At 47.5% G+C, this 16945-nt stretch overlaps 1 protein-coding gene and 1 pseudogene across 2 annotated transcripts in view; one reads left to right on the top strand and one right to left on the bottom strand.

The window, feature by feature from the left end:
* Dapk2 (death associated protein kinase 2) overlaps nt 1-16945 on the bottom strand; it is a 111061-nt gene that overhangs the window by 57102 nt on the left and 37014 nt on the right. The gene's annotated exons all lie outside the window — the stretch shown is intronic.
* On the top strand, nt 2467-3024 carry LOC116906830 (annotated as a pseudogene).

Here is a 16945-nt window from a genome sequence, read left to right as displayed (position 1 = left end):
AACCCCGGAACTCAAAGACATGTGGGAGACGAGAAATGACTCAACAGTGTGTCATCTGACTTCTATACTTCGATTTGTCTAACACTGCCAGCAGAGATTATAAAAGGCAGAGTGATTTTCTTTAACTAAGTTCTATTGCTGATGTTAAAGTCTCAAACGACAACTCAACCCTGAAGTCATGCCTGCATCAAGGGTACCTGCTCCCTCCGCCCACCGCTCCCTCCTCTCTGATAAGCCATGGTCAGCCAGACTTGTTCCGTCATCTCTCAGGGGCCAGGTACTGCAAGTTTTGAATAGTGGGGCTAACTCATTCCCCTTCTCGATCAACTCTTGGGTGTCCATGAAGTGAGTGTCCCAGAGCCCCCAGTTTATCCAGTGGAGAAGAGGCAAAGCAGCAGAGAAGGTAGGGACCGGAGGCAGAGAGAGGATGAAGAGTATAAAGATCTTAAGAATCTCTCCGAGGCAGAGGGCTCTTCCTCCTGCTTCCCCACACTCATTACTGCAGTTCCTTTTCCCACCCAGCAGAACAATGGGCCACAGTTCCTCTGGAATTACCCAGCAGACATTCGGGGCCATAGGGCAAAAGTAGTGCTTTGAAACTTCCACTCAGCGGACACCAGGTGCAGCCCAACAGAGGGAATAGGACCTTCAGCCGATGAGAATCAAAGACAGGGGCAGGTCAACTTACAGCCCCCAGGAACTGGATCAGCCAAATTCTAAGGGGTGCACAGCCACTGTGGAAATGACGTCTCTGAGGCCTTTCTGCTCTACTTGGCTAGTTTCCAAGGCTGGCCTCTGGGACTGCCCCACGCTGTCACCGATACCCTTTCTTATCTCCCATAACCGTCCTCCAGCCAAGCTACTCCCATGAACTCTCTTGGCTGAGGCTATGGGTCAGTGGTAGAGTATTTGTCTAGCATGCACAAGGCTCAGGGTTCAATAACCAGTATTGAAAAGCATTGTGTGGTTGTGTGTGTGTGTGTGTGTGTGTGTGTGTATGCGTTTCCACACTGCTGTAGCCACCACCCTGTTTCTAATCTCACATATGTGAGTCCATAAACCACAATCACTGAAGTGCAGAATTTAGAGACCAGTTTTGCTGTGTTTAGCCAATCGTGTAAGTCTCGACCTCAGTTTCTTTGTACCTAACACAGAGAGGAATACTGCAGTTTTACCACATCGTAATGTGAATGAAAGGAATCTGTAAGGCAAGCTTTTGTGGGTGCAAATCACCATCTCCTCAAAGTCACTAGGTCACTACAGCTCCATTTCCCAATCACAGTGGGTTCAGGAACTCGACCTAATCCTGATGAACTCCAACCTCAGCTTCAGAGTAAACGGTGCTGTAAGGACTGCGGCCACCGAAGAGCAGGGTTCCCCTGGTGGGACGGACACCAAGGGAGACCGAGAATACTTCGGGACACTGGTATCTAAGTCAGGGCAGGCAGGAGACCGTAGAGTCAAGAAGCCAAATAAAAAACACAATGTCGTGAGAAGCAGAGCCGGGAGCAGGTGAGAGACAGAGGAGGCAGCAGAGCTTTGCCCATAGCCGGGTGGGTGAGTCAGGAACAGGACAGCGAGGATGCAGGGCCCACCTACAGCAGGTGGGGATATCAGGGACAACAGAAACAGCAGACAGCAGCCAAGAAGAAACTGGTAAATAGAAGCGGGCCCACAGCCGTTCAAACGGTCGTTTCTGCTGTCTGAGGAATGCTTCCCTGTCCCGGGCCACATGGCTTGGACATTTCTAGGCTCCTGACAATGGCTTCCACAGTTATTTGGGGGTGAAGATGCCTCTCCCAGGCAAATACTTCATAGAAGTGCAATAGGTAAAACAGATAAGAGGCCATGTTTCTTTGGTGGGAGAAACACTCTGAGCCCAATTCCGCGTATGGGCTACCAATGTTGGGGTTGAAATCTCTGCTGGAGTCCGGACAGACCCTACCAAGCCAACATGGTTCCATGTGTAGAGGTATAATGAGAGAAGAGTAGAAGAAGAGAGGAAAGGCCAGCCACGAGCACGTGGAGGAAAGGGGGTAGGGGAATGGGGAGAGAAGGGACAGAAGGGAAGAGGCCAAGAGAGCAGAGAAGAGAGTGAGGAGGGGGCAGACAGCCCCTTATATAGTGTCAGGCACAGCTGGCTGTTGCCAGGTAACTGTGGGGCGGAGCATACCTGACTGTTACCAGGTAACTATGGGGGGTGGAGTTTAGACAGAATACACTACCATCTACCACCCCCACACTTATGAAGCCTCCTCTTTAGAGGCTTTATGGAACCCCGAAAGCTCCTGGGAAACCCAGTTTGAGAAGTACTTCTTAAAACATGGAAGCATGAATTTAGATGATCCCAGGGGAATTTCGAGATGCAAATGAAAACAAAGAAGAAGTAGAATACACCCGGGCGGCGCTTCCTCTTCCTGTAAGTGGCCAGAGGTGACCTGTGAAGATGGTTTGCTACTCCCAGAAAACCCCACAAAATCATGCAAATCAAGAGGTTCAAACCTTCGTGTTCTCTTTAAGAACACCCGGGAAACTGCCCAGGCCATCAAGGGCATGCATATCCGCAAAGCCACCAAGTATCAGAAGACTGTCACTTTAAAGAAGCAGTGTGTGCCATTCCGGCGGTAAAATGGTGGAGTCGGTAGGTGCGCCCAGGCCAAATAGTGGGGCTGGACACAGGGACCGTGGCCAAAAAAAGAGTGCTGAATTTTTGCTGCACATGCTTAAAAATGCAGAGAGTAATGCTGAACTTAAGGGTTTGGATGTAGATTCTCTGTCACTGAACACATCCAGGTGAACACGGCACCTAAGATGAGCCGATGAACCTACAGAGCTCATGGCCGGGTTAACCCATCCATGAGCTCCCCCTGCCACGTCGAGATGATCCTCACTGAGAAGGAACAGATTGTTCCAAAGCCAGAAGAGGAGGCTGCACAGAAGAAAAAGATATCCCAGAAGAAACTGAAGAAACAAAAACTCATGGCACGGGAATAAATTCAGCCTAAATAAATGCAGATAAAGTAAAAAAAAAAAAAAAAATACACCGGGCCTTTCCGAATCATCTGGCCTTTTAAGAAGCTTGCTCACCAAGGCAAACTCAGGGGCCAAGAGTAAGAAACATGGGGCTGAAGAGTTTGGTTCCTACCACCTCCCCTGCATAGCTCTCAACTACCTGTGACTTGAGCGCCAAGGGGTGGGGGGCACTGATGCCCTCTTCTGTTCTCTATAGGCACCTACACACACATGCACATACATGTAAATAAATACTAAAATAAATCTTGTATTTTTAAAGGGGTAAGTCATATGTGTAAGATAAGGATCAGGAATTAGAAATCTCCAGGGAGCCTGACCTACAAATGTCCCCAGTCCCCAGTCACAGGTGCTGTTCTGTCTGTACAGGCCTGTGGCAGCAGCTTTCATTGGTTAGCTCATTTAATTCTCTGGCCCTTACAGATGAATTTCCTTCCTCTGTCTTTTTTTTTTTTTTTTTTTTTTCATTTTTCCTGTCAGAAAAAAAAAAATTCCTAAAGCACAAAAAAAGGAAGGAATTGTTGAGCAGAGCCAAGTGTCTCTGGGGGATAGTTACCAATTTTGAACCATAAGCACATTTTCACGATGCTGTGAAATGAAAGGGGAGGGGGGGTGATGACACTGACGCAAGTCCTAAAATAAAAGAGGCCCAGTCCACGTTAGGCTTGACTATATGGGGAGTGTTTTCATGGAAAACTGAGCTCATCCCTCACTCAAACTTCCCTTAGAGTTTGGAGACAGTCCATACAGAACAGATCCTTAAACACGAGCTAGGGCTGTCGAGCAAGGAAAGGACTGCGGTGAATGAGCTGACTCTGTGAAAGCACCAAGCATGGCGACCTGAGTTCAAACCCCAGAAGCCCCTGGTTGGAAGGAGGAGAACCAACTGCTGCACACTTGTCTACTGACCCCCACGTGTGTGCGATGACGTGTAGCCCATCCCATAAACAACAGCAGAAGCAGCAGCAGCAGCAACAACAACAGAGTCAAAGAAACCAAAAGACGTCAAAGAAAAGATGGATCCAGGACGCTTTGCCTGTTGCCTCATTAAACGCTAACACCACACAGTTTATCTTCTTGAATACCTCCGTCCCAACCTGCAAACCCTCCCCTCTCCTGCAGGCTCTCTGGAAAACCCTTCGATGCTTCCACTGTTCATAGAAACTGAACAGGAGGCCCCAAACAGTTAACCTTCTCTGAGTAACATCTTCACATTTTAATGACTTTTTAAAAAAAAATTAGTGGGGTTGGGGATTTAGCTCAGTGGTAGAGCGCTTGCCTAGGAAGCGCAAGGCCCTGGGTTCGGTCCCCAGCTCCAAAAAAAAGAACAAAAAAAAAAAAAAAATTAGTAACAAGGTTAGGCAAGCATCGGGCAAGTAAAGAAACTACTTAGAGAGAAATGGTTCTACCTTCCCAAAACTCACACTGGGTAGATGTGACTGTGTGTGTGTGTGTGTGTGTGTGTGTGTGTGTGTGTGTGTGTGTGTGTGTGTGTGTGCCCAGTGTGCTCAGATCACAACCCACTTTCTTCAGCCTGGATACACCGAACGCTAACGCTACCTACAACTTGCCATTCTCTCGCCTCCACTTCCCTTATGCCTGGGTTATGGCTAAGACATTCTGGTTGGAACTCAACTGTTAGCAACCTAAGGGTAGGTGCTATTTCCCAGAATTTCTCTGAACTTTGTATTCACAGTTTCCTTCCACACCCATCATTTGGCAGTCACCTCTTCTCAAAGCCAAGAACTGTGAATGGCGAAGGCCAAATGTGAACAAAAGACTGGGTTAGGCATCTTGGCTCTAACACAAAATTCTAAGCTGCTTTATCTCTTGGGGCTTTAGATCTGTCGTCGGAAAATAACATGCTGGACCAGATATCTTTTTTGAGTCCCTATCCCCATCCCAATTTAGCCTGCTAAGATTCTGATTCAAGTCACTACATCCTATGTATATATATCAGTAAGAAACAACGCAAAGACGCAGGTTTCAATCATGGGCAGAGACTTCTGAGTCTGATCACGTTAGCCAACTCAGTTTGAAGAGGCAGACGACCAGAGCTTCAGGCCAGCAAAGCAGATCTCAGGCGCTCTGAGATGTCCATGTGCCACCTATGAAGATGAGCCCAGGAAAACATGGAACATTCTAATTACAGCACATAACCCGGATATTCCTCCTAGCCCTCAACTCTCAGCAAGCCCCGAGGAGCCAAGAGACTAAGGACTGACATTTCACAGGGTCCAGCCCAGCCCAGGGTGCAAGATGGGTATGCAGCCGGCAGGTTTAGAAATGCCTGCTAGAAACTAAAGAGGCAGGCGGTGTGGTTGAGGGCCTTGCTCCGCACAGCCGGCCCATGATGCTACACGGCACCTCGCTATTGGGCTTCCGTAAAAGAAGAAAACGTGCTTGATTTTTCAAGTCCATAAAAGTCCATTATCTTTAAAATCAAATTACACTCATTAGTGTGTCTCTGTGTATGTGGAACTCAGAAGCCAGTTGGCAGCAGACAGCTCTCTCCTTGTGGGCTCCTGGGATCAAACTTAAGTCACCAGCCTTGGTGGCAAGTGTCTGCTGAGCCCGCTTGCTGGCCCACATGTTCGTTATTTTAAAGAGGCAGAGGAGGGAGACGAGGTAGAAGAGAGGAAGGGTGGAAAGGAGAAGGGAGAGAAGGAGGAGGAGGGAGATGTAGAGGAGGGAAGAAGGGAGGAGGAAGAACAGGAGGGGGAGAGGGGGAGGAGGGGAAGAGGAGGGAGGGGAGGAGGAGGAAGCTAAAAATTTCCCTCATCTTATCTTCCTGAGAGGAGATGCTTTCATTTGGGGATCTGCTCTGTTGGGATTTCTGTTTTCAGTGAATACCCTCTAGTCCTCCCCCTCCTCCTCCTTCTCCCCCTCCTCCCTCCCCTTCCTTGCCTCCTCTTCCTCCTCCTCCTCCCTCTTTCTTGATACTGAGAGTTGAGGTTAGGGCCTCACATGTGTTAGGGAAGCCCTTTACTGAGCTATGTCCCCAGCCAGCCCTTTCCCCTCTTTTAATCTCGAGATGGTCTCACAAACTCCCCAGGCAGGTCTTATACGTCCAATCCCCTCCTGAGAAGCTAGAACTGCAGGCCTGCCCCACCAAGCTAGCTCTTGGTAGAAAGAAGATGATGCTGTATATACATCACAGACTTTCTTAGTGTGTGTATGTGTGTGCGTGTGCGTGTGCGTGCGCGTGTGTGTGTGTGTGTGTGTGTGTGTGTGTGTGTGTGTGTGTGCGTGCGCGCGCGCGTTGCTACTGTTGTTGGCAATAGGAACTGGCTATTCAGCCAAGGCTGGCTGAGATTCTAAGACTCAGCCTTATTGTCTATTAACAATAGACAGTGAGGGGCTGGAGAGATGGCTCAGTGGTTAGGAGCACTGACTGCTCTTCCAGAGGTCATGAGTTCAATTCTCAGCAACCACATGGTGGTTCACAACCATCTGTAATGGGACCCGATGCCCTCTTCCGGTGTGTCTGAAGACAGCTACAGTGTACTCATACATAAAATAAACCTTTAAAAAGAAAACAATAGGGGTTGGGGATTTAGCTCAGTGGTAGAGCGCTTGCCTAGCAAGCGCAAGGCCCTAGGTTCGGTCCCCAGCTCCGAAAAAAAGAAAAAAGAGAAAAAGAAGAAAAAAAAAGAAAACAATAGATGGTGGACATTCCTCTAGTTGTTCTATTGGACTCCTTGCATTTTTCTTATTATTTGTAAAAAGCCCTTTACATGTTTGTGATATTAGGCCTATCAAGTACGGTCAAATATTTCCCTGACTTCCTATGGCAGAATCGGTCCAGGCTTAAGGGGGCAGTAGGTCTTTTGGGCACTCACACCGAGTCCCTTCCTCAAGGCCACTGCTCCTGTCTCTCACAGTGGCCAAACGAAAGCAGAACTGGCATCTGCACATGGCAGGTCTTCTGCAAAGCCCAGTGGCCCAAGACCAACCTGACTCTTTTCAGATATGAAGCAGCTCCATCCCTGGATTCCGTATCGGACGTGCAGTGTCCTTTGGGGTTGTTTGTTTGTTTCTTTGTTTATACTGGTTCTACTTTTACTTCTTTAACAGGGTCATGCCGTGTAGCCCAGGCTAGTCTCAAAGCCACGGAAATCTTTCTGCCTCAGCCTCCGCTGGTTTTCCAGTGTGGCCCCACACTTGACTTATAACATTTATTTGAAAGGGGACGGGAGGTTCTTAAGCACAAAAAGGTTTTAAGGTGGTTGCAGGATTGCCAGCCCTCCAGCTGTGCCTGGAAAGGCTTGGTCTGTCATCTAGCCTATGGCAAGACCTAAGCTCAGCTCCCTCTTGCTCAGAGAATCCCTGTGCTGCAGAGGAAGGGGATTTTGACTTAAGTACTTTGATTTTTTTTTTTTTTTTTTTTTTTTTTTTTTTTTTTTTTAGGTATCTGCGATCCATGGGAAAATTCCTTCTGAAGCAGACATTAGCCTCAGAGTGATGGGGTGGGTGTCTGGCAGAGCGTCAGGACCACGCTCCTGGGCTGAGCTTCGTGTGTATGGAGTACTGTGTGCCTAGGGTAGGAAGAAGTTTTACACAGCTGCCCTGTCCTCAAGGAGTGTTAGGACAAAGGACAGTAAGTTCAGCAAAGGGAGGTTTTCTGAGGGAAGGGGCAGGTAGATTCCCTCTCCCAATATTTAATGGTTCCCTGTGGATAAAGGAGAGGCCTTTGTCCATCATCGTGTCCCACACTCAGAGCCATGCAGCTGACATCCAGCAGGCATTACAGATGCTGAGGTACAAGAGCCACACCGGCCATTTGGGATTTGACAGCCATCGCAGGAGCATGCAGGTACAGAACGGCAAGATCTGCTATGGGGTGGACACGGCGCTTCTGGATGGGCTTCCAAGAAATGCCCCCTGGGTCTCCACTGAGGCAGGACCTGAGGCAGAGCCATCCATCACCCAGGCAGAACCCTGCTTGGTCTTAGAGCAAGGCCAGGCAGGCCTAGCCTCTGGCAGAAACTCTGAATTGGAGAAAACAGCGGTAGCAGATGGCCCAAGGGAGACAGTCTGTCCTTTGGCTGTCCTGCGTCCAGACATGTTGAGACGAAGCCTGGCTCCTCCCTCTGCTCCTGAGGGAAGCCTAGACCTGCTAATGCTCAAGATAAGGCTGGAATGTGCCTGTCTGGCCAGCCTGAGCTTGTGTGACAGCCAGGAACTGACTGTGCTTGGGTCTTTCTCACTGAGGGTCGGGGGAATTTTCCTGGCATATTGACGGGTGGGAAAGGGCAGACTCCAATCATGATAGGCACGTCTGCTCTGAGCCATGAAACTCATTGTGCGATTAATTTATCTTCATCGATCAGAAACCATTCCCCGAGCACCATGGGTCCAGACCCAGGACTGACGTGCACATGTGTTTAAATGTCTAGTTTCTTACATGATCCCTCTGAGGATTGCATTTTTTTTAATTGAGACAGTAACCTGGGCATCACATAGCCCAGGTTAGCCTCAAACTTACATGTATCTGAGGATAACCTTGATCTCCTAACTCGCCAGCTCCCAAGTGTTGGGGTTACAGGCATGAGCTGCTGTGCCCTACTTTATACTCATAAAATTCTAGTATTAAATTACCTCTACGAGGTAAGTGCATTATTTTCATTACATAGGGAAAGAAATTGAAGCTGGAGGTGTTTATGTCTCTAAATGCTTCCCTGGGCATTCACAGAGATCGACACATTTAATCTTCATTACAGCCTTTGAGGGGGTTATCATCCCTACCAAAGGACCAAGAAATTCATCCAGCACCTCACTCCCAGCTAAGAAATAGAACCGAGGCGTAGTTTTCCTGGGGTCCGTTCCATATCTGAGCCCTCCAGTCTGGGGGCACTGCTTATTAACCTCTGTGACACCAACACGGGCCACCTCAGCCATCTGGAAGCAACTGTGTCAAAGCGGGGAGTGGGGTGGGGGTAGGGGGTGAGGCTCACCAGGCAGGAGAGGAAACAGTAAAGGTCAGGGCCCACTTAGGTCTCAGTTTGGGTAGAGAGGGAAAACGCTGTTGGGTGTGACATGTACCCATCCCGTGCCCAGACAGTTAGGCTTGGAGGCAGTGCCAAAGCCCCAGACGACTCAGAGCACACTTAGAGGAGCCAGGTAGGAGTGGCAGCCCCAGAGGCGCCCAGGAGCCGCTAATTGGCCGTGGTGATGACAGAGGAGATGGCACAGTCGCTTTGAGCTGCCTGCCTTGTAGAGGTTCTCACTGCTGCTGGCAATCTGGACAATCAGGGCTGTGTGGGTGGGGAGTGTGGAGAGAAATTTGTAGGCTTCTGAGAGGACTGGGGCCAGGTCCTTCTACCTCTGCCTTGCCCTCTAGGCTTATGGGCATGGGGTGTCTGGGTGTGGATCTACACAGTCAAATCCTTGTAAGGGTGGGGTTGAGGGAATGGCCTGGGAGAAGAAGTAAGGTGAGTCCACTGAATTCCTGTGAGAAATGTCCTCTATTCTGCAGCCAGTCAGCGTGGCCACTGGGGTAACTGTAATGGATTGGATCGTGTTGCTGTCATTCCGAGAGATGCGATCTCATGTAGACCAGGCTAGCCTCCAATGTGCTACATACTTGAGAAGGACCTGGCACTTCTGATCACCCTGCTCCCACCTCTCAAATGCTGGGACTCCAGGCATGGGTCACCCTGCCCGGTTTATTCCGTAGTAGGTATCTAACTCAGGCTTCATTCATGCCAGACAAGTATTCTACCAGCTAAACTGCATCGCCGGCCCGTGTTTCCGTGGCCTTTAGTACTCCAGGGCTGACTTTAGCCATGTGTACAGTTCACTGTCTCTCCCCATGCTTGCTTCCTGAATGGGTTGACCCCACGTAGATGGCAGCCTAAGTCCTCCTTAAAGTTCCTCCTGGCCATGGGTGCTCAGGATATAGAGCAAACACAACAGGAAGCACATAGTCAAATTCAAACTGGAACAGAAAAATAAAAATTAAAAACAGAAGCGAGGTATGATGGCATCCGCCCGCATTCCCGTCACTCGGGAGGCTGAGGCAGGATAACTTTAACTTCTCGGCAAGCCTGGGCTACATAATAAGACCATACACATTAAAAAAAAAAAAAAACTGTAAGCCCTGTAAGGATTATGATTTGACAATCTGTGATAAGGCCTGGACACCTGAATATTAACGCATTCTCAGGTGAGCCTGAGAAACAACAGTGTGGAAGGAGTAGGAAACAGACCCAAGATCTAATCCACCAAGACAACAAAGGGAACTAAAGAGAAGGAAGGGCGCCAGCTTTTCCAAGCAGGCAATCATGTCATAGTCACAATTTCTGAAAGAAAGTCATTGCAGGCGCATACTGCAGGCTGGGCGTGGTGGCACATGCCTATAATCCCAGCTCTCAGGAGGGAAGTGTAGCAAGACCAAAAGTTAAAACCCAACTCTGTCTATTTGGTGAGTTCAAAGCCAGCCTGTGTTCTATGAGACCCCTGCAAACACGCAAGCAAGCAAATAAGACCTGTTCCACATGGAACATGGAAGATTAATACGAATCTGACCCATCTTTAGTTACATAGTAAGATCCTATCTAAATATACGTACATACATACATACATACATACATACATACATACATACATTTGCAAATAAATAAATGCCAGACATGGTAGTGTATGCCTAGCATCCCAAAACTCAGAGCCCAAAGCAGAATATATAAAATAGGTCAACGTAAAGATGCTTTGGTTGAAAGGGAAAAACAAGCAGTTATTGACCACTATGTGCATACACACGCACACAGCTATATACCCTAAATCTATATACTACAGGGCAGTACTAAGTGGGCCTCCTTTATATCATGGCCTCCTGTTTGCAGTGGACCCCTATGATAGATGGGAAGGAATCTCTTCCCCAATCCCTGGACAAACACACCTGCTGCAGGTGGACCTACCTAGCACTGACCCCAAAGGTTTCCCTACACCCTCTGGGGCATCATCTACAAAGTGAGACTAGAAAGCCTCAGAGATTCCCTAAGGGGCAGGTTCTGAACTAGGGGGAACGAGGGAGAGGAGGATCCATGTGTTAAAACTCATAAAACCACAAACAACTAACAGTTGGGTTAGCAGTTATGTAGCCATTAATATCAATTAATTGTATTCATTCCTACCAATAGGTAGAACTCAGTTAAACTAGGGAACTAAAGTGTGGTGTGTGTGTGTGTGTGTGTGTGTGTGTGTGTCTGGGGTATCTGTGTCTGTGTCTCTGTGTGCGTATGTGTATGTGTGTGTGTGTGTGTGTGTGTGTGAGAGAGAGAGAGAGAGAGAGAGTGTATGTGTGAGTGAGTGTGTGTGAGTGTGAGTGTATGTGTGTGTGTGTGTGTGTGTGTGTGTCTGGGGTGTCTGTGTCTGTGTCTGTGTGTGCGTATGTGTATGTGTGTGTGAGTATGTGTGTGTGTGAGAGAGAGAGAGAATGTATGTGTGAATGAGTGTGTGTGTGTGTGTGTGTGTGTGTATGTGTGTGTGTTGTCTGTGTGTGGTGTCTGTGTGTTGGGGGTAAGGGTTGTCCCACTTTGTAAATGGCTAGCCTGGAACTTGCTATATAGACTAGGCTGGCCTCAACTTCACAGTGACCACCTGCCTCAGTCTTCCAGGGACTGAAATTAAAGGCATGTTCCTAACCCATTAAAGGAATTTTTATGTGGTAGAAAGGAGCACTAATGGTGGTGGTGGGGAGAATACGGTACAGAGGAGAGGAAGGGCTCTGAAAGCCTCCCAGTGGTGGGAATACAGGTGCTTTGTGGTTTTCCCTCTCAGCCAAAGCATCTTGGCTTTGACCTACTTTATTTTGCTGCTTTAGGCTCTGAGGTCTAGGATGACAGGCATGCACTACCATGCCTCACTTTTCGTTATTGTTATTATCCAAATACAGTCCCACTCTGTAGCCCAGGATGGTTTCAAATTCATAGTAATCACGCATGCTCCATGTGGGTCCTTAGATGCTAAAGAGCAGCACGTGGGTATCCAGAAACCAGCAAGCTGGACATGAGACAAAACATGTTGGAAGAATATAGCAAGAAGGAGCTGAGTTTATAGCCTCTCTGAAGAAGATAATATGTCTTCTTCAAAAGTTATAAGTCAACACGCCTCACTTCCACCCTCTGAAAACAACAAACAAAACTACACCCAAACCCCAAAACTGTCCAGTCTGTGTTCTGCTGCCCCTCACGAACAGATACTAACAGGAGGAACTGACCTGTTCTGTTATCTCTAGGTCACTGAGCAACCCTGGGGAAATGCAGTATGCCTCTCAAGAGGACAGTCACCATATTGATGGTGCAACCTCCTTCCTTCCTCCTCCCAACCCCCCAGATGTGTCTCAAACACAATGTGTATCAGCACCATCAAAATTCAGAGCAAACGCCCAGGCTGGGGAGACAGCAGCCTTTTCCCACCAGATGTGTCTGGGGGCCTGGACCTTTCAGAAAACCTCATGGTGGGGCTTGCATAGGTTGGTGTTATGTGTGGCCCTGCGTTGCAGTTCCTCTCCTCCCTCAGCTCCGAACTTTAGCACCCCGAGAACACTGCTCTCCTCCGTCATGTAGCAGTGTTCACCTGAGAGCTTCTCAGAAAGGCAGAGCCTGAGGCCTCACCCACCCCTGCTGAATTAGAATCTGCACAGACTTTTATGGTCTGCATGCACATTAAATCATGAGAAGCAGTTCTGACCAACAGGGAGGCCTGAACCCACTGCCTAGTAGAAACCCGGGTACCCTCAGATTTACTCCAAACCCCTTCAGTTTAGACCCTTTTGCTGAAAAAAACCTGCTCTCCTGCCCTGGTAAAACCAGTATTATGAGCAAACAAATTGATACATAGGTGTTGAATGACTCCTGGGAGTGAGGAAGACTTTGACAGGAACCATCATCCAGTGGCTTCCCCTGAGCTCTCTCACTGCACACCCGGAAGCCCTGGGAGGCCGCTAGGACAGGGCTGCTGACTCCTGTTACAGGGGAGCGCCTGGACATGGTAATTTCATGTCACAGAGTGGAAATATCACAGCTCAACTGGGGCTAGTTGCTGTTTACAGGAAAGGATGGGAAGGGCTTAACGTTTTCTAGTAGCAAAGGTCATCAACAACGCCCTTGATTGGGCTTCCTTGGAAACGGGAGTCAGCGCGCTCAAGGGAGTAATTAATGTCTTATACATGTGCTTTGACTAAACGCTTCTGAAGGTGGCAGGTCTTGAAGGGTCTTACTGTGTCTCCTCAACCATGATGTCTTCCACAGCAATTTTCACACCAAGTAATCAGTAAATGTTTTTAATTAATTAATTAATTAATTAATGGATGAACAAATAGATAACCAATGGGAAAGGTGATCAGAACATATCCTAAGCTCCCAGCCTCAGTTTCCTCTTTCATAAAATGAGGGTGAGTCTGATGTGAAGCCAGCATGATAGCAAAAAAAGAGGTCATTTTAATAAAAGACCCCACATAGAATGGCATGCATGACACACAGCTAACTGGAGGAGTACCAGCAGGATGGCTCAGTGGGTACAGAGGTCTGCTGCCAAGCTTCATGACTTGAACTCAGTCTCCAGGACCCAAATGGTATAAGGAAAGAACAGACTCCAACAAATTGTCCTCTGGCCTCTACATGTGACAAACGTCTGTCCCTCAAAACAAAGCCACGCCTGTCATTTCATCTCTAAGGTATCATCCCTGTGGGGAATGATGACATACAGCTTTAGTGCCAACACTCAGGAGGCAGGAGAGGGCAGATCTCTGTGAGTTCAAGCCCAGCCTGGTCTACACAGAGAGTTCCAGGCCACCCATGGCTATAGATGAGTCCCTGTCTCGAAAGTAAATAAATAAAGTTAGTGAACAAATAAATAACTAGGAAAGTAAGTGTCCTCCCTGCTGGGTGTAGTACACACTTACACTCCCACTACGCAGAAGCTGGAAGCAGGAGGCTCAGAGATGTAAGACTGCACTCAGCTTCATGGGGAATACAACGAGACCCTGCCTCAAAATGAAGATGATTTTTTTAAAAAATTCAAATGCCATTCCTTACAGTCTAGGATTATTTTTCTTCTACAGAGAATTACCTACTGGATGAAACTGGGAGACACACACACACACACACACACACACACACACACACACACACAGAGACAGAGACAGAGACAGAGAGACAGAGACAGACAGACAGAATTGTAGGTGGAGCTGAATCATAAAAGAGTTCTTCATTAACTCCTCACAACAGGAATTAGCAAGAGTGGGATCTGGAGGCTGGGCAGGGCAGGGCAGGGCAGGGTGGGAACGATAAGAAGTAGGGAAGAGAGATTGTCAGGTGAGCAGATAAAGGACCTGTTCCCCAGACTCTGCTCTTTCACTCCTAAAGCCAGCTCAGGTCTAGGGCACATCTTGGACTCTGACTCTGTCCAGTGACTGAGCAAAGCCAGCAACACTCCAAAGGGTGTGAAATGAATCTCCATCCACAGGAAGGTTTATTAGCAATGTGTGCCAACACAGTCACTGTGCAGTCTTGGCAGAGGCCTTTGGAGACTGCAAGATAAGGTCCTATGAAGTGTCTGGCGTTTCCAGATCACTGACCTATGCCTGCTTCCATGCTAATAGAGAATGGAGTCTAAACCCTGGATTTAGCCTGCTGAGAAAGCAAGAGCCAATCAACCATATTCTCCAAGACTTAGTTTCCTTTGTTTAATGATGATGAGGGCTTGGAGAGATGACTCACTCAGTGAAGTGCGAACGCATGAGAACTTGAGTTTGGATCCCTACCCCAAACCTAAACTGGAAAAATAGAGACACTGTTTTTCACTAGATCACTAGGGTTTGATGGGCACTCAATCTAGTAGAGTCAGCAAGTTCCAGGTTCAATGAGAGAACTTGTCTCAAAAAAATAAGACAGTGACTGACATCTGATGGGTGGACACATGGCCCTGAGGTAAAGAATACATTCTGTTCTTCAGAGGGCCCAAGTTCTGTTCCTCACACCATGTCAGTTGGCTCGTAACCACCTATAACACCAGCTCCAGGGGATCTAACACCGTCCTTTTGGCCCCTAAGGGCACCCAAAAATATGTGTGCATAATCCTACACAGATATACACATAAACAAAAATAAAATAAAATAAAATATAAAAGACACCCAACATCAACTTCCTCTGGCCACCACATAAATGTGCCCGTGTACACACACGCACGCGCGCGCACACACACACACACACACACACACACAAAGAAGATGATGAGACTAAACTACATTCATAGACATTAAACTTCTCAATTAGAAATGGCTAACATTTAACCAGATAAAAACAGAATTCAGAATATGAAAGCCAGTTGGCCCATTTCCTGTCACCTTTATTTGTATTATAATTTAGGAGATCCTTGATTCTAGAAAAACATGGCATGAAAATCAATTTCTCTACCCTTTGGGGTTTGATTGGTACCAGCAACTACTAAAGAACGCTGAAGTGGGGCAGGCAAATGGTACCCACCTTTGATTCCAGCAGAGGTGGAAGTGGGCAGATTTGTGCAAATTCAAGGTCAGCCTGGTCTACATGGCAAATTTTAGGCCACCCAAGGCTAAGTAGTAAGACTCTGTCTTAAAAAACAAACAAAGAAAATGCCAGGGTGAATCAGAGACAAAGTAACAAAATAATTTTTATTGGCAAGTCAAGGGACAAGTGTAGAGTTGGAGATTCACAAGGTCAGAGTGACACAGCTTATTGTGGCCTATGGAGAATGCATGACTTAATGCAGTTTGTTGAACTGTGCCTCAGTTTCCCCATCTTGTAAATGATGTTTCAGAAATCTTTTTTAGAGGAAAAATCTCAGATACAAGCACGGAGCTTGGTTTCCTGCCCTTCAAAGGGCTTTCTTGTCTAATGGAGCATGGAAAAGGAAAACAGTAGGGAGACGGTCGATACCACCTTAACCACCCAGTGAAGGTCAGCATGGTCAGAGATGGGTCACAGAGACTCGTCAGCCCTTCCCTCTGCGCATGGTTCACCAAAATCTATCACCCAAGATAATCAGACAAAACGTGGGCAGCCCACAGAACACATGGCCAGTGACCCTCCGACTCCAGAAGCCCCTGAAGACCAACACCACGGAGAGGCAGCCTGACCTCAGCGAAGGGACTGTTTGGTTTTGGGTGTGCGTCCATGCCAAGTATGTGCTGATGCCCGTGGAGATTAGAAGAGGGCATTGGATGCCCCGGAACTAGAGTTACAGGCCATTTTGAGCCACCCGATGTGAGTGCTAGGCGCTGGACAGGTTTTCTGAAGAGCAGAAGGACTCTTGGCCACCGAGCCATCTTCCCGGCCCCACAAATGGATTCTTAATTTTGACAATTTTTTTTTTCAACAAGGTCTAACTATGTAGTACTCAATCTGGCTGGTCTCAAACTTTACTGCCTCAGTCTCCCAAGAGAAGGGATTACAGGTGTGAACCACCCTCCTTGACTAGTTTTGACAAATACGCCACTATTATGTAAGATGTTAACATTAAGGGAAGTTCTAGGCCAGCCTGGGCTACAAGACCTTGTCTCAAACAAAGAAAAGCAAAACAAAACAAACCTCTCCCCATTAGAAACGGCTTTTTGGCTTAGTTTAGTTTCTTATAATATGATTTCATTTTGAGGAAGCAAGGTCTTGCCATTAGCCCAGGCTGGCCTTGAACTTTTAATCCATCTGCCCCAAGTGCTAGGATTATAAGCATGTGCTATTGCACCTTGATTTAAAAATGTTTTTTGGGGGTTGGGGATTTGGCTCAGTGGTAGAGCGCTTGCCTAGGAAGCGCAAGGCCCTGGGTTCGGTCCCCAGCTCCGGAAAAAAAAAAAAAAAAAGGAACCAAAAAATGTTTTTTCTTTAAATGTGTTGTTGTTGTTGTTGTTGTTGTTGTTGTTGTTGTTTTTATAATT

The sequence above is a fragment of the Rattus rattus genome, chromosome 8 (assembly GCF_011064425.1).
Source record: "Rattus rattus isolate New Zealand chromosome 8, Rrattus_CSIRO_v1, whole genome shotgun sequence".
NCBI lineage: Eukaryota > Metazoa > Chordata > Mammalia > Rodentia > Muridae > Rattus > Rattus rattus.
Note: the sequence above shows the minus strand (reverse complement) of the source record. Positions and strands in the feature narration are given on the sequence as shown.